The 26,125-nt window shown below is 41.5% G+C and overlaps 1 protein-coding gene across 1 annotated transcript in view; it reads left to right on the top strand.

Annotated features, from left to right (window-relative positions):
* The first annotated feature begins 1,834 nt into the window (after positions 1–1,834).
* Positions 1,835–26,125, top strand: part of FRMD6 (FERM domain containing 6) — a 248,170-nt gene continuing 223,879 nt past the window's right edge. Inside the window, exon 1 of the mRNA XM_037983975.2 lies at positions 1,835–1,857. The gene's annotated coding sequence lies outside the window, so the exon portion shown is untranslated. The remainder of the gene's footprint in view (positions 1,858–26,125) is intronic.

Genomic DNA, 26,125 nt, shown 5'->3' on the forward strand with positions numbered 1-26,125 from the left:
CCACTAAAATGTTATCCATGGTTATTGTGGGAAGGTCAAATGGTGGGGGGTTATGCTTTGTACATTTCACCTTTGCGCATTATTTTTTAAAAATATTTCTTTTACAAATAACTATATTCAGAGAAAGGATGAAAGAGTTTTAGTCTTTCACCAGAGTTTGCCTTATTTTGACATCTCTCTGTTATGCAGGCTTAGCCTTGAATCACATTTCCAAGAGTGAAGCAAAAGGAAACTCATTTATTGGCCCTAGAAATCCCCCCACTGATATTGTAGATATGAATGTTAAAAAGCAGTGCTGTTAGGTATAGAGGGAAGTAGGAAGAAATTCATATTAGCTGGATTTTTTTTTTAGTAAAAGTATTAGAAATCTAATTGAAATGGGCTTAAAGAGATAAAGGACATTTTTAAGAAATCCGAGGGAAATGCTTGCTTTAGTCACGGCTGAATGAAGTATTCAAATGATACCCTAACAAGATCTGCTTTCTTCTGCAGTGGCTTTATCTTCAGGCAGTTCCTCTTTTACCAGGGTGGCCGCCAGCAGCCCTAGGCTCTGCTTCTATGATTAGAAACCACAGCAGAATGAGAACCTCCCTTCCCAGCAAAAATTCCAGGGCCGACTCCCATTGGCAGGAGCCCATCTCTGAAACTTTCACAGTAACTTTGATTGGCTAGACTTGGCCATAGGCCCACTTCTGAAGAAGTCTGGGGGTGGTATCAACCGCACCCATGACAGCTGAGAGGAAGGGTGATTCCCCAAAGGAAAATCAAAGTTTTGGTCCAAGAACAAGATGGAATCGACGTAAAAGTGAGAGGTGTTCTGTTATTATGCCAGTCTTCCAGCCCAATCCTTTCATTTTGCTTATTTGGAAATCAGGTTAGGGGATTTATTTAAGGTCACATGGGTAGTCAACAGCAGAGCAAGATTTACCAACTTCTGCCCTATTTCTGTATCCTCTCTACTGTAGTACTGCCAGCTTCTTGGAAACTAGGAATGAATCAAACATGGAGCTTCTATAATGCTAGCCTTATATTTGAAATGTCTTCTGAAATACTGTATTTCATAGTATTGAATTTAAAGGAACTCTAATTGCACATCTGTCATCTTTGACGCTCCTACATTGACTGCCTGGAGTAAGAAAACCACATTCTTTCTGTGATAGTAATCCTTGCTACTCCTTTCCTCTTTGGGGAAACAAGTCAAAGCTTGACAAAGTGTAGCTGCCGATCTGTTTGAACGAAGTTCGATCCCTAACCAGTGATCCCATGAGTGAGGTGGATGCCCTGTGGATGGAGAAGCTCACACCAGCCTCTGCATTTTTTGTGGTATATTTTATCCCGAGAACTTGATTAATAATCTAGACTGGGTCCTCCCTTTGGGTGGGTATGTTGCCCTCCCAATTTTCCCAGGCACAGCAATCTCTCTGCAGACAGGTATGGGCGTGTATCAGAAATCTGGAGGCTCGCCCAAAAAGTTATGTCTGCTGTTTGTGAAGGGGCAATGTAGCAATTACATGAGTAATGCAGTGGCAGATCTTCTATGAGAAATTAAAACTGGAGAAAGAGGGCTTTCCTCCTTAAAGGAAGGGTGTTGGGTGAACTAACACTGTTTTCTCCTGCCCTTTCTCCCAATCTCAATCCCTTTCTCTCCAAACATTCTTCCTTGAGCACCTCACTCTGGCACTCAAAAAGCCATGGGAATGGGAAAGAAGTGGCTGGAAGTAAACAGCCTGCTTACTCACAGCAACTGAAAATTTTGTTTCGACAATTCTGGTTCCAGGAGCAGGAGCTGAAGATTAACACCTGGAGACTGCCCCATTCTGAGAGCAGCAGCCTGGCTCCTGGTGGCTCCAGCAGCAGGTAGGAAAAAAATGTTTCTTCTTACCCTTTTTTATGAAATGTAATCTGAAGACAAATTTAATGTTAAATTCCAGTACAATAGGCACAGTAGAATCCAGTACAATGGGCACAGGTTTAAATAATTTGATGTGTCTGCAAACCAGCCCAAACTGCTGAGAGTTGGTTCTGCTGCTGAAGCTGATCTGCCTCATGATTTATTCTTTAGGGAAGGGGGTATGTTGGGTTGTCCAGTGTAACAGCCACTGCTGTCAGGGCTAGGAAGAAACTCATGTCTTCATGACTTGACAGTGCCTGTGCTTTCTGTACTTTTGCTTATAGTGTGTGTGTTTATGTACATGTGTCCTGTACTCCAGACACACACTTGCCTTTGTTAAGAACACTCTCAAAAACACAACTGAAAACCTGACCAGAAGACAGGCCCCTTTGATGCACCATTTTATTCTAAATGTTTCAAGAGCCCAACAATGACTTCTTGTAAGACACCATCATAAGTTTTTAAAAAGGCAATTATTAAGAGTCTGGGAAACATTAAGTAGGTGTCAGTTACGTTAGTATCAGTTACATGCTTACCCTCTGGGTTGGAAAAGGAGACATTTACATATTTTGGGTTCCTGCACTTCTTTTATGAGGGGTATAACTTAGCAAAACTAGACAAGAAACTGTAAAATGAATACAATGAGCTGTTACAGAGTTTGTCATAACCAGATCCCAAGTGTTGTAAAAGTAAAATATGATGCATGTGTGACAGAAGGAAGTGATAAAGGGAATATGGAAAAGAACAAAGTGGAGTTTTATGAGAATTTCTAGGTCTACTTTTTAAAAGCAAACTAAGTTTGTGAGTCAGCAACCAGGCAATCAGTTCTCAGAGAAGCTTCTTATGAACTGTGTCATTGCATTACTTTTAAGATGGCCAAATATTGAGGCTATCTGTTGTTTGCCATTGTGAGTGTGTGTCTGTGTTTCTGCATGTGTATTTATGACAGAGAGAGAGACAGAATATGAGGGAGGCAGAGAGGAGAAACTCTCATATACTGGCTTACAGACAAATGCTGGGTCATTTTAAAATGCATCTCTGTAACCTCTTGTTCTGGAAACATTAATCACCACCTTCTGTGTTTTGGGCACAGTGCTAGGTCCTGGCTGTATATGTGTGTATAGTGTGTGAGGCACAGCACTAGGTCCTGGACTATACATGTGTGTATAGTGTGTGGAGCACAGTGCTAGGTCCTGGACTATATATGTGTGTATAGTGTGTGTGTGTGTGTGTGTGTGTGTGTATAAAATACAAAATTTCTTCTTTATAACCTTTACCTACCTCTTATTAGTGTTGCCAACAAAAAGACAACCGCAGAGTTTTAGTGCCGTTACCACAGCAGAACTCCTAAGGTGGCTTGTGTACTGACCTGCTATAAAAATATATATTGTCTATATATACGTGGGAATGACACCCTGTTGAAAATAAATACTGTGTTCCTCTTAGTATTGGGCTCAAGCTTCCTTAAAATCCAGTTCTCCAAGATCAAGAATAGTGAGAGCACTGCTATTAGATTTGGATCCTGTTTGTGATCCCTGAGTTCCCTGGGCACGGGCCGTGGTTCTTGACTAAGGGCAGGCTCTAAGGCAGGGGCCAGATACCTTCTCTGCCCTTCCCTCTCCCCAAAACCCTGGGAATGAAGTTGAATGGGGAGTGGGGTGGGTGGAGCCCCTTCCCCTTTGGAAGACTCTTCCCTGGGTGTCTCCAAGGGAATCTTCTTTTCTCTTTTGCATTGATCTGAATGCCCTAGGCTCTCAACAAACCTTCTTGAACCTCCTTGCATGTTAGCATGGGGCTCTCACCTGCCCTAAGAGGCTGACTCCTTAGCTGGACTGAGGCAGGCCCAGAGGCAAGATTGATAGATGTAAAGGTCACCTCATTACCAGCACATGCGCTTCCTTTTCACTGCTTCCTTACAGCTGCTTCTCTTGGTTGCTATAAATAACATCATTCCCCACTCTGGAAAATGTCTGAGTTTGTCATCGATGGTCCCTTAGCTCCTCCTGTCTCCTAGTTCTGGTGAGAAATGCTGCCCAGAAGGAAATGACAAAGCAGAGGAAGAAATCAGCACCCAATAGCAATAACAGCACCCAGCATTTGCTAAGCGCCAGCTTATGTGCCAGGTACTGTGCTAAAGGCTTTACATACCTGATCTAATTTATTATTTACAGCAACCCTATGAGGTAAGGACTACTGGTATCCCCATTTTACAGAAACAAACAAACAAAAAACAAACAAACAAACAAACAAAAAACCAAAACGGATGCTTAGACTTTTCTTTGCTGCTGGGGGATTCAAATCTTAGTGCCTGACTCCAAAGCATTCGACCACAGCCTGTGATGAGAGTGAAAATCAAATTGATCTTGAAAATTGGCCAGGAGAAGACAGTACAGCCCTGTGAGGTGGGCACTTAGGCAGAATCCCTTCTGGCCCTCTTAGCTCCCTTGCTCTTCCAGGGAGCCTTTGGAAAGGTCTGCTGGAGACCACCAGGGAGACCAAAGGACTTCCTCTGCTGCCTGTGGCTTCTCTCTCCAAGTGGCCTGTCGTGCCTCCCTTTGAGGTCTGGCAGCTGACATCTATCTTGGTCTTTGTTTACAAACAAGGACTGTGCATCCTGTTCTTTCCTTGCTGTTCAGGGCTGCCTTGAACTCTGCAGGAGCATATGTTTGACTTCCACTGTGCTGCTGTTTCTGGAGAGAGACTCCTGCTTTAAAAGGAGTCAGGAAGTGTCCATACTCGCTCTTTTCCTTTCCTTGACTTTCAGCTAATATACTCCCCAGAACCTACCTAGAACCAAGAGTTCTCCTTTTGGGACGAATTCCTAGCACCCGTTTGAAACTACTCTCAGGTAGAGTCTGGGAAATCTCTAACCTGTTTGCCTGTAACCCCACAATTAACTAGTCACATGATAGCTCATTCCCAAGCTGTCACAACTGTCACAACTCGAACCTGTTCGTGTGTGTAATCTATAGGCAAATCTTCAGTAATGTGGGTCTTGTCTCACAAGACTAGGGATGCCAGAGGAGGGCCAAGGTCAGCCTCCTTAACACCAAGACCATTGGATGAGTCTGGTTAACTTGAGCAGCACACCGAGACCTATCCCCTTAAACATCTTAGAAACTATTTTTATTGTATAACTTGGTAATGAATCAGTCAGGTATCACCTTCTTTGATATTTGGTCTGAAGTTGCTTATTTTCATTTTCAAAGGATTTCTCTCATTTTGAATTTTTTTAAAAAGAGAATGAAAAAGATTGCAGATTTGAAGCAACAAAAAGGGAGAAGACTAATATTAATTGAGCAGGTACTGTGTACCCAGTGTTTTACTCTTTATGTGCGATACATCATTTAATCACGACAGAGCCTGGCAAAGTAGAAAGACCCATTTTAGAGTTGAAGACACTAAGTTTCAGTAAAAGTTCAGTACTAGGTGTGATGGAGGCGGCATGTAAATGGGGGTCATAATTTGAAGCTCAAGTTGTTTCCCTTATTCTATGCTGCCTCCACTATGGCGCCTTGATTATAAACTCCTTCCCAGTGGACAGGGTGTGCTCAGATGGTTCATCTCATTTCATCTTCACAATCCTGGGATATAGGTACATGACTCTGATTCAGCAGATGGGGAAACTGAGACTCAGAAGGTGCTGCTGTGTTTATTTAAAACCACTTCCTATTATGGCTTTAAAAAGTTTCTTCCTCATGTCAAAGACACCTGACTTTCTGGGAAAATGGTGTTTACGTGAAAAAATTTAATCTCCCAGATCCTTATCAACAATCATCTATTTGTATCACTTTAGATTTTTCAAAACCTTGATCTTAGCAATATGTGTTTACTGCTTTGTTCTACTTTATTTCTAACATAATTTTATTTCATAGACACAGGCTGATATGGTTTGGTTGTGTCCCCACCCAAATCTCGAATTGTAGCTCCCATAATTCCCATAATACATGTTGCAGGAGGGACTCAGTGGGAGGTAATTGAATCGTGAGGTTAGGTCTTTCCTGTGCTGTTCTCGTGATAGTGAATAAGTCTCACGAGAGCTGATGGTTTTATAAAGGGGAGTTCCCCTGCACGTGCTCTCTGTCTTCCCTGCTGCCATGCAAGATGTGATTTGCTCCTGCTTTGCCTTGTACCATGATTGTGAGGCATCCCCAGCCATGTGGAACTGTGAGTCAATTAAACCTGTTTCCTTTATAAGTTACCCAGTCTCAGGTACGTCTTTATTAGCAGTGTGAGAACTAATACACGGGCAAATGTCAATGAAATAACATACTTGTCATTTACTATATGAACATAGTTTTCTATCCTATTACTCAGGCCAACTCCTTATTATTGAGCATTTGAGATGGTCCAATGAATGCAACTTTTTAACTTTTTCCTTTGGGCTTTTCTTTTAGACATGTCAGTCTGTTCAGGCTGCTATAACAAAATGCCATAAATTTGGGTGGCTTATAAACAATAGAAATTTATTTCTCACAGTTTTGGAGGCTGGAAAGTCCAAGAACAAGGGGCCAGCCAGTGTGGTGTCTGGTGAGGGTCTGCTTCCTCACAGATAACCATTGTCTTACTCTAACTGGTGGAAGGTGCTAGCTAGTGGGGGTTCTTTTTAAATAAGGGCACTAATCCCCATTATGTGGATTCATAAGGATTTCAACCTATAAATTCTTGGGGTACACAAACATGCAGGCAATATCATTCTGTCCCAGTCCCCCAAAATTCATGTTCTTCTTTCATGCAAAATACATTAATTTCATCCCAATAGCGCCAAGAGTCTTAACTTATTTCAGCATCAACTCAAAAGTCTAGGGTCCAAGGTCTCATCCAAATAGCATCTAAATTAGATACAGATGAGATTCAAGATATGATCCACTCTGAGGCAAATTGCTCTCTAGCTACGAATCTGTGAAACCAAATGTGTTATATGCTTCTATGATACAGTGGTAGGATAGGCATAGAATGGACATTCCCATTCCAAAAAGGAAAACTGGGGAAGAAGAAAGGAGTAACTGATTCTGAGCACGTCTAAAACCTTAAAATTCAAAAACAGTCTTTGGCTTGATACTGTGCCCTCCAGGCACACTGGGGCAGAGACTCTGCCTTCTGGATCCATTGGAGTGATGGTTCTGCCCTCACAGATTTGTTGGGCAAAGCCCATGCCACAGCTGTCGTGGTTCGGAGTTGTGTGCTTGTGGCTCTTCGGGGCTGAAATGCACACCTGTGGCAACGTCTAGCTAGGGTCATGGGGGCAGCCTCACCCCCATGGCTCCACTCTGCATTGATTTTTGGTACCCTAATGGTAATCTATGATAACCCTGTGCTTGATGGGCCTTTTGCACTTGGGCCCATGATGAAGGTGGCAGCCCTAATGTTTTCTGAATTTCCTTCAGAGCCATTTTTCCATTGTTTTGGAAATAGGTCCTGGTTTCTGTTTAGTTAGCTAACTAATTTCCTTGTCAACTATCATTGTCATTGGGCCACACTCTTGATGTTTTCTCCCAAATATACTTTCTCATTCTTTACAATATGGATAAGCTGCGAATTTTCTAAATCTTTCAGCTCTCCTTCCATCTGGATTAACAATTTCATCTTTACATCATTTCTCTCTTCTCACATTTTAGTATAGTCAGCCAGGAGAAGCCAAACCATACCTTCAACACTTGACTTAGAATTTTTCTCAGCCAAATATCCAATTTCACTGCTCACAAGTTTTTCCTTTCACAAAACACTAAGACAAAGACACAATTCAACTAAGTTATTTGTCACTTTGTAACAAGGATCACCTTTATTCCATTGTTTAATAACATGCTTCTTGTTTCCCTCTGAGATCTCATCAGAATGGCCTTTCATATCCATATTTTCACCAATATTCTGTTCACAACAACCCCACTTATATAGTCTGTAAGAATATTAAGGCATTCTCTACAGCTTTTCTCTTTTCTTTCTGAGTCCTCACCAGAATCACATTTAAGGGTCTGTTTTAGGAAGACACAAAAGTTCAGACCATAGCAGGGGAGTATGGCCTCCAAAGAAGAAATCACTGAGTCAAATAGAGTGACAAATTTCATAGCTCTTCTGGCAGATTGCCAGACTGATTTCCTCAGAAACCAGCAACAAATACAAGTATTGTTTCCCTACAATCCTAGGCTGCCCTGTTCTTTATTAAGTTGAATTCGTTTATAGTTCTCCCTCCGAAAGGTTTGGGTGCACTGATCTTAGAGTGTCTTTCTCCCTATCACTGAGCCTTCTAACTGAGGACTGACACTGAGCCACCTAATAGCAGCAATTCCTCCAGTCAGGGTAAGAAGATGTTAAATGCCATGTTCCATGGCCTAAAGGAATTGGAGAAGTGGAGGAAATGAATGGGATGAATTGAGAAGGAAAGAAAACTAGGTGAAGAAGCATGATAAACAGAGGTGTAATGGATGATATGGGAAAATTAACCCCTTGAAATAAAGACCAAGATGTGAACTATATTTATTTATTGGTTTAGGTGGTTGCCAGCCTCCAAGATAGCCCCTAATGATGACTGCCTCCTGATATTAGTAACCTGTGTTGTCCCTGCCCACATTCTATAAGGGTTGGTCTGTGTGACTGGAATACAAGATAAGTGATGATATGTTACTTCTGTATTACATGTGGAAGATGTAGCAGCTTCCATCTTGGTCACTCATTCTTCTCTCACACACTTGGATCACTCACCCTGGAGGAAGTCAGCTGCAAGTTGAAAGCAGCACTGTGGAGAGGCCCACGTCATGAAGAGCATGGTAGTGACAGTGTTCCAACTGCAACAGAACCTCAGACCACATCTTCACCAGAAAACCTGTACCATCTGCTCAACTAGCTCCTTGTTCAACTGAATAGATTATATCAGTTATCTATTGCTGTGGAACAAAGCACCCCAAAACGTAGTGGCCGAAAACATCAATGATTTCTTATTTCTCACACTTCTTTGGGTTAATTAAGTAGCTCTCATGCTGTCATCTTCCTATACTTACCTCGTGTGAATGCAGTCAGCTACAGATTTAAGAGGGTGTCATTCCCATGTCTGGGGCCTCAGATAGAGATGGTTGGAATAGCTGGGACTCTAACTCCTGTGGTTTTCTTACAGGCTTTAGCACAGTGCAATGTTCTCAGGGTACCAAGAGGATAACAGTAAAAGCTGCGAAGCCTCTTCGGATCTGGGCTTGGAAGTTGCACAGCATTACTTCTGCCACATTCTATTGGGTAAAACAAGTAAAAATGATTAGCTTAGATTAAGAGATGGGGGAATAAACTCTGCCTCTTAATGAGAAGATTTGCAAATAATTTTTGGTCACTTATAATCCACAAGTCTACCATCTGGAAATAATTATTTGCATTCTTCCCATATGCAAAATATACTCATCCCTCCAAGACACTTAAAGTCTCATCTAATGATTGTGTCAGATTCAAAGTCCATGATTTTATGATCTGCCATCTGGTCCAGACATCAAATTTCTCACATGTAGTTTCTCTTCATCCAGAAATGAGATTTGCCTTCCAACATAGCATATCCTGGCCCCTGTTTGTTTCCTCTAAATTATGCTTACAAATTAAACCATAAACCCACCATACAATGTTGAAACAGGGACACGGTAACCTTAATAGATATCCTCATTCAAAAAGAAGGGTAATGGGAGGTAATAGCAGTAATTGGACCATAGTAATTCTGACATATGTATCTGGGCACATATTTTCAGATTCCTCCACTCAAGCAGGCAGAATTCCTTGATTAGAATATGGCTCTACTCTTGACTCAACCCTCTGGGTTCTTGATTCCATCTTCTGAAATAACTTTTTTTTTTTTAAGGAATGACCTATGTTTGCAGCCAAGTATCCTTCTCAGCCTGTTTCTTGTTTGTAGAAATTTGGGAGCCCAGAGGTCTCTTATCATCTAAACTGTTATTTATATAAAACTGTTCTTTGATCTGATACAACTCCTTTAAAAACTTTATGGGTTTTCCATGTATCATATTATTATTCTCTCTATTAGACAAAATCTGTATCCATAATTCTTTCTGGGACAGGCCTCTCTCTACAAATGCTCTCTCCACAGTAATGTTACAACAGAAATATAATGCAAGCCATATGTGTGGGTCATATACGTGGTTTTTTGAAATCCTAATAGCCACCTATTTTAAAAGAGTAAGAAGAAACAGATGAAATTATAATATTTTATTAGATCCAGTGTATCTAAAATATTATCATTTCAACATGTAATCTGTATAAAAATTAAGATTTTTAAACTTTTCCATATTACATTTGAAACCCAGCATGTATTTTACACTTACAATACATCCAATTTGGACTAGCCATATTTCAAGTGCCCAATAGCTACACATCACTAGTGGTTACCATCCTGGGCAGCCCAGCTCTATATTACCCAGAGATATTTTGGGATGAGGCTTCTACGAATCTTAGAAGCCCTTTCATCCAGTTGAGAGTCTACTTAGAACTTCCTAAAGTCCTTTAGAGGCCTTAATACAGGATTTTATAGCCACACTCTAGATTAATCTTTACCCTGAAACCATTTCTTACTTTGAGAATCCTTTGCCAGCTGGAGAAAATGGAAATGAGGAACAGTCTTACATTCCAATCCAGCAAGTCCTGGGACCTGCTCATTTCTTCTATGTTCTGCTTGCAAACTAAATGATTCCTTCTTTAACTCATCCCTCTTTCTGCTCTACCTTATCAGGCAGTGTTAAAAAAAAAAAAAGAAAAACAAAGAAAAAAAAACCCTCTGTTTTAGCATTTTGTGTAGAAATCGCATTAGTTAGACCTGTAAGTTTATCAGGTACAGTTTTTGCCTTACAAGTTACCACAGGAAATTATTTTGCTGATTATTTCAAAAATATGTGTTGCCCTTTTTCCAGATTCCAAAAATAATTTCCTCTCTTCTCTTCCAGCCTCTGCCCACCATGTAGTCCCAAAGCCAGTGCCACATATTTTAATTTTTGTTTTGTGGCAGCACTCCACTCAATTTTTGTTTTTTATTCATTGCAGAGTCACAAATGATTCCAATGCTTAGTGACTTAAAACAATAATTTGTTATTTTTCATGATTCCATGGGTTGTCTGTCTAGTTTAATTACTACTGGTATTACCTGGGCTTATGCACGTGGCTGCCTTCAGCTGGAAGATCAGCTGGGGCCTGGGCTCAGTTGGGACAGCTGGGCCTCTCTCTGTCCATCTGCTCTTTCATCCTTCAGGAGGCTAGACTTTCTCATGTGGTGGTGGCAGTGTTCTGAGAGTACAGTACAAGCTTCAATAGGCAAGCATTTATCGAGCTTCTAAACATGATCACATCTACTGTTCCAACCGTGTGACCAAACCCAGCATCATGTGGGAGGAAACTACACAAGGGCATGGATCCTGGGAGGCATGATGAGTTGGGGAATAATTAATGTAAAATCTACCGCTCGATCTCATAGGTATTTTATGTATTACATAAGATATTTGTATCTAAAGCACTTTGTAACCCAGTCCTACTGCTCTGCAATTTGCCCAACATCCCACAAACAGTGACTGAATTTGGTTCCAATGTTGCTTTTACTTTAATTTGGAAAGATTCCACCCATGCTTACTCAATCTAACAAGAAACAGAGTTGAGCAGATGGGACAGGTTTCCTGGCAGAGGTGCAACTTGGAATTCCTCTGCAGTTTTCAATACAGTTAGTTCTCACACATAGAGACCTCACATGATCCCTTGCAGTAGATAATGTTCAATAAACACGTGTTTCTTGATGCTCCTTTCCTTCCAGAGACGAACCTTGCCCTCCTTTAGCAGAGATGTTGACTCTCAGCAATGATAGCTGAGCCTGTGGTTTTTCTCTGTTCAAAGTTGTCACCTGGCCACTCATTAATATACAAGAGAAAGCAGAGAAAGAGTAATTGAGGTATGAATGGCCCAATTTTCTTTTCTATATTTTATACTAAAACTTCTATGGTTTTGGTAGAATGTCAGATTTCCTATTTAAAGGAAATCGGCTAACATTTATTCAGAACTTTTGTGTTAAGTGTGAGACATTGTACAAAAGCTTCAACTATATTAACTTATTTAATCCTTAAAGCAGTCTGTTTTACAGATGTGGAAATGAAGCACAGAGAAACTAGATAACAGCCCAAGGTCACACTCCAGTCAGCCCAGCTCTGAGGTCCATGTTTCTAATCACTGTCCCACAGCTGTCTACATACAGGGAAGGCAGAGAGACCATGAAATCAGAGAAAAGCAAAGTGTGGGGTATAGCAGAAATCAGAGCAACAGTCTGATACTGCATATATTCTTTTCAGGTATTTGGTCCTTGGGTGATCTGTATAAACTCTTCTAGGACCCAAATTTCTTTTGGTCACTTGGTTTCCCAATTTGGCACATGGGTAGGGAGGTATTTTTTTTCTTAATTTATCTCATTTGATTCTCATATCTGAACTGAGCTTGTTAAATTGAAAATATTCTCGTGTGTTATGGAAATAATGGCTAGGTGGCCCTGGCTAGAGAGTGTGCCGTGTCTTGGAAGACCTCAGCAGGGCTCCTGCTAACCTAGTGGAGAACACAGTTTACCTCCTGCTACAGCAAGTCTTACGATATTGTGAAGGTGCCGAGTTTGCATGCAGGGTGACAAAAAGAAGCAGCTCACATTCACAGCTGAGTCTTTTAAAGTCTGCCCGAATGTTGCTGGAGCTGCATTTTAAAGGGTTTTGGCAGTTACACATTTTGGGACATGATGGGGGAAAATGTTATAGATGTAAACGAATGTGGAAGTAGTATAAAGGTAGTGTGTATGTGGACCGGGCGCAGTGGCTCACACCTGTACTCCCAGAACTTTGAGGGGCCAAAGCAGGTGGATCATGAGGTCAGTAGTTTGAGACCAGCTTGGCCAACATGGTGAAACCCTGTCTCTACTAAAAATACAAAACTTAGCTGGGTGTGGTAGCGCGTGTCTGTGATCCCAGCTACTCAGGAGGCTGAGGCAGGAGAATCACTTGAACCCAGGAGCTGGAGGTTGCAGTGAGCCAAGATCATGCTCCAACCTGGGTGACACTGCACTCCAGCCTGGGTAACAGAGTGAGACTCTCTCTCAATTTAAAAGAAAGAAAGAAAGAAAAAGAAAAGAAAAGAAAAGAAAGAAAGAAAGAAAGAAAGGAAGAAAGAAAGAAAAAGAAAGAAAGAAAGAAAGAAAGAAAAAGAAAAGAAAAGAAAGAAAGAAAGAAAGAAAGAAAGAAAGAAAGAAAGAAAGAAAGAAAAGATAGAAAAAGATAACGTTTATGTAAAGAGAAAGTTTTGAGTGAAGCAAGATCTGTGCTACTCACTCATTTTTAGATTAGTTTTTGTATGTGTAGATACACCTGAATCGTTCATGTGTCTTCAGTTAACAGGAAAAGATTTAGGAAGTTAAAGAAACCTGAAGGCCATAGAAGATTATTTTTATATATATATATATATATGTGTGTGTGTATATAATATATAGAGAAGATTATATATATATATGGCCATAGATTATATATATGTGAATATATATAAACATATATTTATATATATATATATGTGTATATATACACACACACACATATAATGGGTGTGAGTCACATGTGGCTTAAGTATCTTGAGTTGGAAGCCCATACGGTGAGCAGTACAGTGAGTTGTTTCTAAGTTAATTTCTGTGGCAAGTGTCAGCAATCTTAAAAATGTTAGCCTAAATTAGAAAGTAGTTTTGATCTTTGATACTGCAGGGATTTTGCCATAAATAGTTATGGGAAACTTGCCAGCTTATCAGGGTGGATTGGCATTAAGAAAGCTGGTGCTCAGTTTCTCTGTTCCTCCTTCCTAGCATAAATCATTTCCTCTACTTCAAAACTCTAACAATTGGGCTTAGAATTGTACTATGTACTGAATAAGAAATTGGAAACAGAAGTTCAGAATCTCTCCATGGCCTGTTTCCTCCTGTCTTGCTGGCTCATTTGGGATGTTATGTCATTTTCTTTTTTCTTCAACTTTTATTTTAAGTTCAGAGGTACTTGTGCAGGATGTGCAGGTTTGTTGCATAGGTAAATGTGTGCCATGGTGGTTTGCTGCACAGATCATCCTATCACCTTGGTATTAAGCCCAGCATCCATGAGCTATTCTGCCTGATGCTCTCCCTCCCCCAACCACCCCCTCCCGACAGGCCCCAGTGTGTGTTGTTCCCCCACCATGTGACCATGTGTTCTCATTATTCAGCTCCCACTTGTAAGTGAGAACATGCGGTGTTTGGTTATCTGTTTCTGTGTTAGTTTGCTGAGGATAATGGTTTTCAGCTCCATCCTGGTCCCTGCAAAGGACATGATTCTGTTCCTTTTTATGGCTCCATAGTATTCCATGGTGTATATGTACCACATTTTCTTTATTCAATTGATAATTGATGGGCATATAGGGTGATTCCATGCCTTTGCTACTGTGAATAGTGCCACAATGAACCAGTTCATGCATGTATCTTTATAATAAAATGATATATATCCTTTTGGATATATACCCAGTAATGGGATTGCTGGGTCAAATGGTATTACTGCCTCTAGGTCTTTGAGGAATCACAACACTATATTCTACAATGGTTGAACTAATTTCCACTTCCACCAACCGTGTAAAAGTGTTCCTTTTTATCTGCAACCTTGCCAACATCTGTTGTTTTTTGACTTTTTAATAATAGCTGTTCTGACTGGCATGAGATGATATTTCATTGTGGTTCTGATTTGCATTTCTCAAATGCTCAGTGATGTTAAGCTTCTATTCATATACTTGTTGGCCACATGTATGTCTTCTTTTGAGAAGTGTCTGTTCATGTCCTTTGCCCACTTTTTAATAGGGTTGTTTTTTTCTTGTAACTTTAAGTTTCTTATAATAGCTGGATATTAGACTTTGGCAGGTGGATAGATTGCAGAATTTTTTCCTATTCTGTAGATTGTCTGTTCACGCTGATGATAGTTTATTTTGCTGTACAGAAGCTCTTTAGATTAATTAGATTCCGTTTGTCAATTTTTGCTGCAGTTGCAATTGCTTTTGGCATTTTTGTCATGAAATCTTTGCCTGTGTCTATGTCCTGAATGGTATTGCCTAGATTTTCTTCTGGAGTTTTTATAGCTTTGGGTTTTACATTTAAATCTTTAATCCATCTTGAGTTAATTTTTGTATATGGTGTAAGGAAGGAGTCCAGTTTCAATTTTCTGTATATGGCTAGCTAGCTCTCCCAGCACCATTCATTAAATAGGGAGTCTTTTCCCTATTGCTTGTTTCTGTTAGGTTTGTTGAAGATCATATGATTATAGGTGTGTAGTTTTATTTCTGAGTTCTCTATTCTACTCCATTGGTCTGTGTGTCTGCTCTTGTACCAGTACCATGCTGTTTTGGTTACTGTAGCCTTGTAGTATAGTTTGAAGTCAGGTAGCATGATGAGTCCGGTTTTGTTCTTTTTGCTTATGATTGTCTTGGGTATTCAGGCTCTTTTTTGGTTCCATATGATTTTTAAATAGATTTTTCCAATTATGTGAAGAATGTCAATGGTAACTTAATGGGAATAACATTGAATCTATAAATTACTTTGGGCAGTATGGCCATTTTTATAATTTTGATTCTTCTATTCATGAGCATAGAATGTTTTTCCATTTGTTTGTGTCCTCTCTGATTTCTTTGAGCCATGGTTTTAGTTCTCCTTGAAGAGGTCCTTCACATCCCTTGTTAGCTGTATTCCTAGGTATTTTATTCTCTTTGTAGTAGTTCTGAATGGGAGTTCATTCATGATTTGGCTCCCTGCTCACCTATTATTGGCATATAAGAATGCTAGCGATTTTTGCACGTTGATTTTGTATCCTGAGACTTTGCTGAAGTTGCTTATCAGGTTAAGAAGCTTTTGGGCTGAGACAATGGGGTTTTCTAGATATAGAAAATATTCATAGTGAATACCATTCATAGGAGTGGTGAGAGAGGGCATTTTTGTCTTGTACCAGTTTTCAAGGGGAATGCTTCTAGCTTTTGCCCTTTCAGTATGATATTGGCTGTGGGTTTGTAATATATGGATCTTATTATTTTGAGGTATGTTCCTTCAATACCTAGTTTATTGACAGTTTTTAACTTGAAGGGATGTTGAACTTTATCAAATGCCTTTTCTGTTAAATGTCTATTCTAAATAGACATCTATTGAGATAATCATGTGCTTTTGTCTTTAGATCTGTTTATGTAACTAATCACATTTATTTATTTGAACATGTTGAACCAACCTTGCATCCCGGGGATGAAGCCAACTTGATTGTAGTGGATAAGCTTTTTAATGTGCTGCTTGATTTGGTTTGCCAGTATTTTATTGAGGATTTTTGCATTGATGTTCATCAAGGATATTGGGCTGAAGTTTTCTTTTTGTCATAGCTCTGCTGAGTTTTATTATCAAGATTATGCTGGCCACATAGAATGAGTTAGGGAGGAGTTTCTCCTTTTCAATTTATTGGAATAGTTTCCGTAGAAATGGTGCCAGCTCTTCTTTGTACCTTTGGTAGAATTCAGCTGTGAATCTGTTTGGTTTTGGGCTTTTATTTGGGGGGGGGGGTTGATAAACTTTTTATTACTACCTCAATTTCAGAAATCATTATTCATCTATTCAGGGATTCAATTTCTTCCTGGTTCAATCTTGGGAGGGTATATGTGTCCAGGATTGTATCTATTTCCTCTAGATTTTCTAGTTTATGTCATAGAGATGTTTGTAGTGTCTTCTAATGGTTGTTTGTATTTCTGTGAGGTCAGTGGTGATATCCCCCTTACCATTTCTGATTGTGTTTATTTTATTCTTCTTTATTAGTCTAGCTAGGTTTCTAGCTTTCTGTTTGTTTTTCTTTTAATAGTCAGGCTACTCTACCATAGGGCTGCTCTGGTTTGCTGGGGTCTGCTCCAGACCCTAGTTGCCTTGGTTTTTACCATACCTGGAGATGTCACCAGTGAAGGCTGTGAAACAGCAAAGATGGCAGCCAGTTCCTTCCTCTGGAAGCTCTATCCTGGGGGTACTGACCTGTTTCCAGCCTGAATGCACTGTAGGAGGTGGCTAGAGATACCTGTTGGGAGTTCTTACCTAGTCAGGAGAAACAGTGTCAGGCACCTGCTTGAAGAAGCAGTCTGGTTGCTTTTTGATAGAACAGGTGTGTATTTTTTTTGTGCTGGGCTGGAGATGTGAGTGAGGGACAGCTCTCCGCTTCATTTTTCAGTCACTGACACAGCAGCTCATCTCCAGACCAGGAAATCCTTATTCTGGCCTGACTAGAAATTGCTCCTTTTTCTTTTAACCCTGTCTACTTTTCTCGCCGGACCTCTTCAGATCCTCTCTCTGATGGTTTAAATCAGATCCTGCTACTGCTACCTGGTAACACAGCTCTGTCGGGCCTGGAGAAGCAAATGGGTACTATCGACCACACAGGCTGCTCCAGAACAATTGCATTTCGTGTTGTGGCACAGCAGGCATGAATGTGTGATGGAGGCATCACACTCACCCAAAGAACAGAGTGGGCTACAGTTGCTCGAGTTTATTTTACAGGCTTTCTGTTTAAATTTAGACAGCAGCTGCCTGTCCTTTCAGTTGAGCTCTTCCCATCATAGTGGAGAAGCCAGTCAGCCAACAGCATGGCACAGCGCCATGCTCCTATTCCTCCTCAATTCGTAGGCTTACATCTGGCTCTTGGGGAAGATCTCAGGTGAAGAGCTATCTTAAGGCTCACTGTCCAGTTAGGAATTGTTCCTTGGGTGGCTTTTACATCTCCAGTAGGGAAGCAGAATCCTCTATCCAGAGGTAGGGTTGGATGGTGCATTGTTGGTAGGACTAGAGAGAACTTAGAAAGGCTTTCTGTCCCCCGAATATTCCCCCAGAAACTTGCCACACTATTAAGGAATCATTTATTTGTGTTAACAAATACTCTTTATGTATTTTAAAACTTTTTTTAGAAACAGGGTCTCATTGTGTTGCCTAGGTTGGTCTCAAACTCCTGACCTCAAGCAATCTCTCACCTCAGCCTCCCAACAAATACCCTTTTAGACATGTTTATTATTTATACCTAAAAATAGATTGCTTGTTTATTAAATTTTTACATTAATTGTAAAACAAACTGGGCACTTCCTAGAGAAGGGAAAGGGGCTCACAGGTCAGGGACAAGGACAAAGGGGTTGTCTAGAATAACAGGGTATCATGCTTGGATGGAGGGGTGGTGGGGTAGGGGAAGAACTTTTGGCAATCAGTATGTGAATTTTGAGCACCAGTGACTCCTACATCTGTATTCACAGTCCCAGATTCTCTCCAGAGTCCCAAATCCATATTTACAATTTCCCTTTCAATAGATCCATCTAGAGTCCAACAGGAACCTTAAATGCAGCATGTTCCTAAACCTAAATCCATCCTTTCTTCCTTTTTTGCTCATACTCACACCTTTCCTCTACTCCAAGCCTTTTTGAACTTTCCCCCCACTCAATCACCCTTTCCAAAGGTTTTATCTGATACATTTCTCTGCTTTAACCCCCCACTGCCCGTGGCTTCTTTCTGGCTCTCAGTTTCTTCACACAGCCAATTGCAAATGGCCTTTTTATTGATCTTTCTCCCTTCATCTCCCTCTGTCTACTTTATTTCCTCCTCCACACCACTGCCAAAATTAACTGTCTGAACACAAGTCTGATCACCATTCTCCTCCAAAAACCTTTCCTGTAACAATCTGCCATAGCTACAGAACAAAGTCTAAACTCTGTAGTACACTACACAGAGCCTGTCTCTGTCTAGCCACTCCACCATGTCCACCACTGGAACACAGGCTTTGGTGACATTTCTTAACCTCTTTCCTCTGCATGAAATGGCCTTTTCCTATTCTATTCCTTTCTTCACCATTCCATCGGGTCTAGCCTTCTCTGCAAAGCTCTCACCATTCCATCAGATCTAGCATAATTATTGCCTTCTCTGAAAAGCTCTCTCTAACTTCCCCAGGCCTCCCTCTCAGTGCCCAGAACATTTTATACAGTGATAGTTGGAGCACTAATGTTTGACAAGCGTCTGCACACAGGAAGTGCTCAATTAATGTTTACTGTTAAATGAAGAGGATGCTGGTGAAGAGAGGCTTCAAGAGATTACAGAAGGTGCCAGAGGGAGAAGAGAAAACAGTGAACATCAAGTTAAAACAGCAGATGAGCTATGCCATATACAATCATCAGACCGGAAGAGATTAAAAAGACTCATAGTGCCCAGTGTTGAGGGTGAAGGAGGAAAATGGGCGTTTTCATTTGCTGCTGGATGCTTGGTATCCTGATCGAGACTGTGGAGGGAAATTTTGACAGCATGCACTTAAAAAAGATGACAGGATTTGACCCAGCACTTCCAGGCTAAAGAATTCCCCTTAAGAGAATGATCTGACCAGCATTTAATGATATTTATATAAAGATCCCTGTTTATATTAGCAATAACCTAGTGACAGCTGAAACATCTAACTACAGGCAATTGACTAAATAAACCACAGCACATTTTTACCTTAGACTATTAAACAGTCATTAAAAGTGATAATATGGATCTATATTTATTAACATGGAAGGATAACCTTTGTGATATATTGTAGAATGAAAAAAGCTGATTATAAAAATATGCATATACTACGATCTCACTTAAAAATATTAACATTAAACAATCATGGGGAATGTGTATTATAATGTTAATTGTGCTCATTCCCAGTTGGTGGTTTCTTTACGCCATTCTATATTTTCTGAATTTTTGAAATGATCAGAATTGGTTGTATAGACACACACACACACACACACACACACACACACACACTGCAATAAGGCTATTTCCATTAGGAGAAAGAGCAGAGAAAGCAGCCTTAGCTATGGTTGGCTAACGCTGACTTCTGGTTCCCATTGTCATAGCAGCTGCAGGGCAGCCTGGCTGGTGCGGACGCTGAAAGCAGCAGAGTCCTCACAACCCAGAGGGAGCCGAGTTGAGGACAGGCTGAGCATTGCAGTGGTGACAGTGCTAAGTGAGGATCCAGCAGTGTGGCAGCAACATGTGCTTCCAGATCATTCCCCAAAAGGCATGAGTCCCATGCCTTTTCTGTTAATATCCAAGCTAGCTCAGAACCCACTGGAGGATATCTGGAAGACACTAGGAGCTAAATTAGGTAGAAACCTGAATAATTCATGGCCACAGACCTTTTCAAAATTCTACTATAGGAGAAAATCATCTTTAAAAGTCTCTGTATCAGGAATTCCAGTCTGGCTGAGCTAAATAAAACCTAGTGGGGAAGCTGGCAGTAGCTTCTGAAGCAGAGGACCTCCTCCTCTTTCCCCTCTCCCTTCCCAACTAATGTGTTTTAGTTCATAGAGTGCCTGCTGATTTCCAATTTCACTAGAAGTACTCCAGAGTGAGTGTTTGTTGAAAACACAACCCAGGGGAGCTGAAAGGGCTTGGCTGGGCATTGCAGTGGTGACAATGCTGAGTGAGGATTCAGCAAATGTGGCAGCAACAATTGCCTCCTGATCGTTCCCCAAACCCAGAAGATGGCTTGGTCACACCTCTGGGCCAGGCAGGAAGTCAGGACACCCTATTTTCTTGGTGATGGAGAACAGGGATGCTCTGCCTTCCAAAATGCTCTGTGCAGCTTGAAATGGCATGATCCCTTGCCTGATCGTGGGAGCCCCCTCATCCTTTGCTGCGCCTCCCCCCGCTACTGAGTGTGCCCACTCAGGCTCCATCGCAGACCCTGCAGCCTGCTTCTCCCCTCTTCAGCCCCTCAGTCCTCCCTACAGCTGCTAAAGTGGCCTTGGCCTGGGCAGTGAAGCGGATGGAGAGCACCCCCCAGCCTGCCTCATGCTCACAGCCACCTCTCCTGCTGGGTGACCCCATCCGGCCCTGCCTGTTGCTACTCTCCATGTCCTTCCCCCACCCCTGGAGTGCTCCCTCCTCTCGGCTGCCCACACTCATAAATCTAGAGGGCCCCAGAGGCCAGCACTGGCAGCAATTTAGCCAGAGTCTGTCCCCAGAGCAAATTGTCTGGGAGCTCTGCCAGCTTCTGAAGAAAATCTGCTTTGTGAACAGGGGAAGAAGCCTCTTTTATACTTTCTGCTAATCACGTTATTCACATAAGAGAGCCCCGTGTGTTTCCTTTCTTACCCACAAGTCCTCACACTCAAGCCCCTGCTTGTCCTGGAGCCTTGAGGAGACAAGAGCAAGACGTGAACAGGTGGTCAACTATTGTTCAAAATATGGAGGAAACGTAAAATACCTGTCCTAAAACTTGTTCAGTTTCTCAAGGCTAAGGCATTTTATTAAACACATTTTCTTAGTAAGGAGAAAAATAAGGCTGTAGCCCAGCTAGAAAATTTACTGTGGCCCATCCTGAGCACTCCCCTCTCTTCACAAAGCCAATAGTCACATGAATTGTGTCTTAAAAAGCAGACTATAATTACAGTCTCTTGCCTATAAGCTTGATTTCTCTGTGATGTTTCTAAGCTAATTTGATGTTCTCTGCCTTGACTTGTCCTTTCACTTTTGGCCTTTCCCTCTCTTCCCACCCTTTTCTTCAAACGCTGGTCTTTTCCTGTTTCTTTCCTTCCCAGACTCCCTACCTCAAAAGCCGATGGAGTCCAACAGATCGAGAATGACTATGAACGACTGAGGCTCATATGTTTTAAAGAAAACATGGTGAAAAAGTCAAGCTTAGGTGAGGGATATCCTTCAAGTCATGAGTTCAAGAAGTTATACCTTAACATCACTGCTCATCATCATTCAAAATGTTTATACAAGGCCTCACTTGGAATTGCCCCGAGGGATGGTTTACAACACACACAAGAAAATCAATCTCAGTACTTTAATTTTGTCCCCACTTGATTACATTTCTTCTTCATCAGACTTGGCTCTAAATGACAAATCCTAAATGAAAACAAAAGTCACTCTAGAAGGACAAAGGTTTGCCACCTGTAACAATGCACAATGTGTATATCTTTATTTATGTATTTATTCTGAGATGGAGTCTCACTCTGTCACCCAGGCTGGGGTGCAGTGGTGCGATCTCGGTTCACTACAACCTCCGCCTCCTGGGTTCGAGTGATTCTCCTGCCTCAGCCTCTTGGGCAGCTGGGACTACAGGCACCTGCCACCATGCCCAGCTAATTTTTGTATTTTTAGTAGAGACGGGGTTTTGCCATGTTGGCCAAGCTGCTCTGAAGCTCCCGGCTTCACTTGGTCCACCCGCCTTGGCCTCCCAAAGTGCTGGGATTTCAGGCATGAGCCACGGGATTTCAGGTATGAGCCACAGCCCGGCGCATATGTGTACACACTTTAAATAAGCCCTGAGGACAATCCCAATGGAGGCGGTCCAAGATTATTTTGTGAAAACAGGGCAATCTTCCCGTCAGGCGTAGCACCCTAGGGCAGCCATTTTGGAGGAAAACATTTCAGTTGGATGTCTACATTCAGAAAAGTTGTATGTTGTTAATTTTTAATCCATCTTGTTGCCATGGAGGGAGGCAGCTGTGACATGTGATGTGCACTAATATTTATGGAGTGTCTCCTACAATGAGCCCAGCTCTGAGCTGAGCATTCGGTGTACAATAACTCATTTATTCTCCCAGCAATTCTGTGAGAAAGCAGAGGCTTTGAGAGGCAGGTAACTTGAGCAAGGTCACACAAGGAGGGAGTAGCAGACCCAGGAATTAGATCCATTTTGCTGACTCCAAGGACCCGTTTACCAACTCATCCACCTGAGGCAGGCTACTTATTTTCTTTGCACTAACACACCAGATGGTCGAGAGTGTCAACTAAGACACTGCCCATAAAAGCACATCTGAATGCTCAGCTTTAAATACAGAAGTGTTCATGCCCGCCTTGTGTGGTTCTTTCTTTTTAACTTTCAATATCCCCTGACTTTTTTTTTCTTCAGGAACTAGATTCCCTATTTTTCCTGGATTGTTACTAATAATTTCTAAAAGAAATCCAATATATTTTATTACTACAGATTTTTGTTCTAACCCATGACTTCACTTGTAGATGTTTCTCATGAAGGGGTGGCCTGCCCTTCCGCACCTGTGAGTGTTTCTCGTTAGGTGGAACGAGAGACTTGAGAAAAGAAATGAGACACAGAGACAAAGTATAGAGAAAGGAAAAGTGGGCCCAGGGGACCGGTGCTCAGCATACAGAGGACCCACGCCGGCACCGGTCTCTGAGTTCCCTTAGTATTTATTGATAATTATCTTTACCATCTTACAAAAAAGGGAAAGGGAAGTAGCAGGATAATAGGATCATCTTAGGGAGAAGGTCAGCAGTAAGACATATGAATGAAGATCTCTGTGACATAAGTTTAAGGAAAAGTGCTGTGCTTTGATATGCATATGCAAACATCTTCATAAACCTTTTTAGTGCATAAAGAGCAGCGTTGCGCTAGCAAGTCCCACCTTTCGCCCTAAGGCGGTTTTCTCCTTTCTCAGTAAACAGAACATACAATCGGGTTTTACACCGAGATGTTCCATTGCCCAGGGACGGGCAGGAGACAGATGCTTTTCTCTATCTCAACTGCCAAGAGGCCTTCTTTCCTCTTGTACTAGTCCTCCTGAGCACAGACCCTTCACGGGTGTCAGGCTGGGGGACGATCAGGTTTTTCCCTTCCCACGAGGCCATATTTCAGACTATCACATGGGGAGAAACCTTGGACAATACCTAGCTTTCCCAGGCAGAGGTCCCTACGACCTTTGGCAGTATACGTGTCCATGGGTACTTGAGATTAAGAGAATGGTGATGACTTTTCACAAGCATACTGCCTTCAGGCACTTGTTTAACAAAGCACACCCTGCACAGCCCAAAATCCTTTAAACCTTGAGTCACCACAGCACATTCTCTTGCAAGGACAAGGTTGGGGATAGGGTCACAGATTAACAGCATCTCAAATACAGAACAAAATGGAGTCTCTTATGTCTACTTCTTTCTATATAGACACAGTAACAATCTGATCTTTCTTTTCCCCACATTTCCCCCTTTTCTTTTCAACAAAACAACCATTGTCATCATGACTGGTTCTCGATGGTCGCTGTCTCTTTGGAACTGTTGGGTATACCTGCCGACTAACAGCAGACAGAACAGGCGCACAAGGATTAATATGAAATTTACAACAGTAGTACTTTAGATGGTCTTAACCGAAGTGACGGGGTTAAGATTTGCGAGGCCATCAGCAACTCCTGCAATTGCCTCAGTTTCTGGTACCAACACAGAGATCACATACTTCACAAGGTAATAAAATATCACAAAGCAAATGGAAGCAGGATGAGATCACAGGATGGCATTAAAATTAAAATTAAAATTAAAATTGCTAATGAAATTTCGGGCACACCCTGTCATTGATAACATCTTATCAGGAAACAGGGTTTGAGAGTAGACAACCTGTCTGACCAAAATTTATTAGGCAGGAATTTTCTCGTCCTAATAAGCCTGAGAGCACTACAGGAGGCCTGGGCTTATTTCATCCCTTCGGCTTCGACCTAAAAGGCGGCACGCTTCCAAGGTGGTCGTTCATAGGCCTACCCTCAGAGCGCATTCTCTTTCTCAGGGATGTTCCTTGCTGAGAAAAAGAATTTAGCGATATTTCTCCTATTTGCTTTTTAAAAGAGGAGAAATATGGCTTTGTTCCATCCGGCTCACCGGCGGCCAGTTCAAGGTTACCTCCCTTGTTCCCTGAACATCGCTGTTATCCTGTTCTTTTTTCAAGATGCCCAGATTTCATATTGTTCAAACACACATGCTCTACAAACGATTTGTGCAGTTAACGCAATCATCACAGGGTCCTGAGGTGACATATATCCTCCTCAGCTTACAAAGAAGATGATGGGATTAAGAGATTAAAGTAAAGACAGGCATAGAAAATTATAAAAGTATTAATTTGGGGAACTTATAAATGTCCATGAAATCTTCACATTTTATGTTTTTCTGCTGTGGTTTCAGCCGGTCCCTCCCTTCAAGGTCCCTGACTTCCCGCACATCTATACTTGATATCACCACTTTGCTCATCTTGCGAGTCAATGGTGGTCGATTTCGGTGTTTCCGTCTCCGTGGAGGTGCAGAACTTCAAATGTTTAGTGGGTATCCAAACAGGAAGCTGATTTTCTCCTGGTGAAATACAAGCAAAACCTCTTCCCCAGGTTATCACCTTCCCTGTTTCCCATGTCTTATTTTTGTTGTCTTTCCACCAAATCAGTTTTCCTTCATGTGGGCTGTTCTTTTTACCAGTAAGATGTTCTGCAGAAGTAGTAGTCTGATTTCTATACATGTTTAAAAATTTTAAAGTGTAGAGTGCTAGATTAAGTTGCATCTGAGGAGTGGTACACTCCTTACTGTCTCCCCCTTCTTTTTGTTTAAATAACTGAGTTTTGAGGGTTCTATTAGTTCTTTCAACTATGGCCTGTCCTTGGGAAATATAAGGAATTCCTGTTGTTGTAGTAGCTTGAGTAGTTACATTTTGTTTATTTGAGACTAGGCAATTCTTTTTTAGATGGCCAATTTGACCACAATTATAACATTTTCCCCCAAATGTTCTAACTTGTCCTCCTAAAGCAACTCCTGTGATCGCTTGAACCATAAGCATAGCTTTATGCATATCTCCTCCAATTCCATCACAGGCTTTAACTCTGAGATTACATCTGATCCTGCCGGGACCCTTCCTTTTAATGGCTTAATGGCTGATTGACAATCAGGATTGCCGTTTTCATATGCCATCAACTCCACTATGACCTTACGGGCATTCTCATCGGTAATTGACTTTCGAGCAGCATCTTGAAGTCTTGCTACAAAATCAGGGTAGGGCTCTTTAGAGCCTTGTCTTATTGTATTAAAGGAGGGGCAGGCGGTTCCTGGGTCTTGGATTTTCTCGCAGGCCCTAAGGCAGATAGCCCTAATTTGCTCAATGGCCTCATTTGGCATTATTACTTGTTGGCTAGCAGTGCTCCAGTTTTGACCTATTCCCAATAGTTGATCTACGTCTATGTTAATTGGAGGATTGGCAGTCCTATTTCTTCGGACCTGTTCTTGTGCCCCATCAATCCACCAAGTCTTAAATTGTAAAAATTGAGCGGATGAGAGTGATGATTTTGCCAGAATCTCCCAATCATAAGGAATGAGTCTATGTCCATGAGCAATGGAATCTAATAATGTTCTCATGTAAGGAGAGTTGGGTCCATACTGTTTTACTCCCTCTTTCATTTCTT

This window comes from Chlorocebus sabaeus, chromosome 24 (genome assembly GCF_047675955.1).
Source record: "Chlorocebus sabaeus isolate Y175 chromosome 24, mChlSab1.0.hap1, whole genome shotgun sequence".
Classification (NCBI taxonomy): Eukaryota; Metazoa; Chordata; class Mammalia; order Primates; family Cercopithecidae; genus Chlorocebus; species Chlorocebus sabaeus.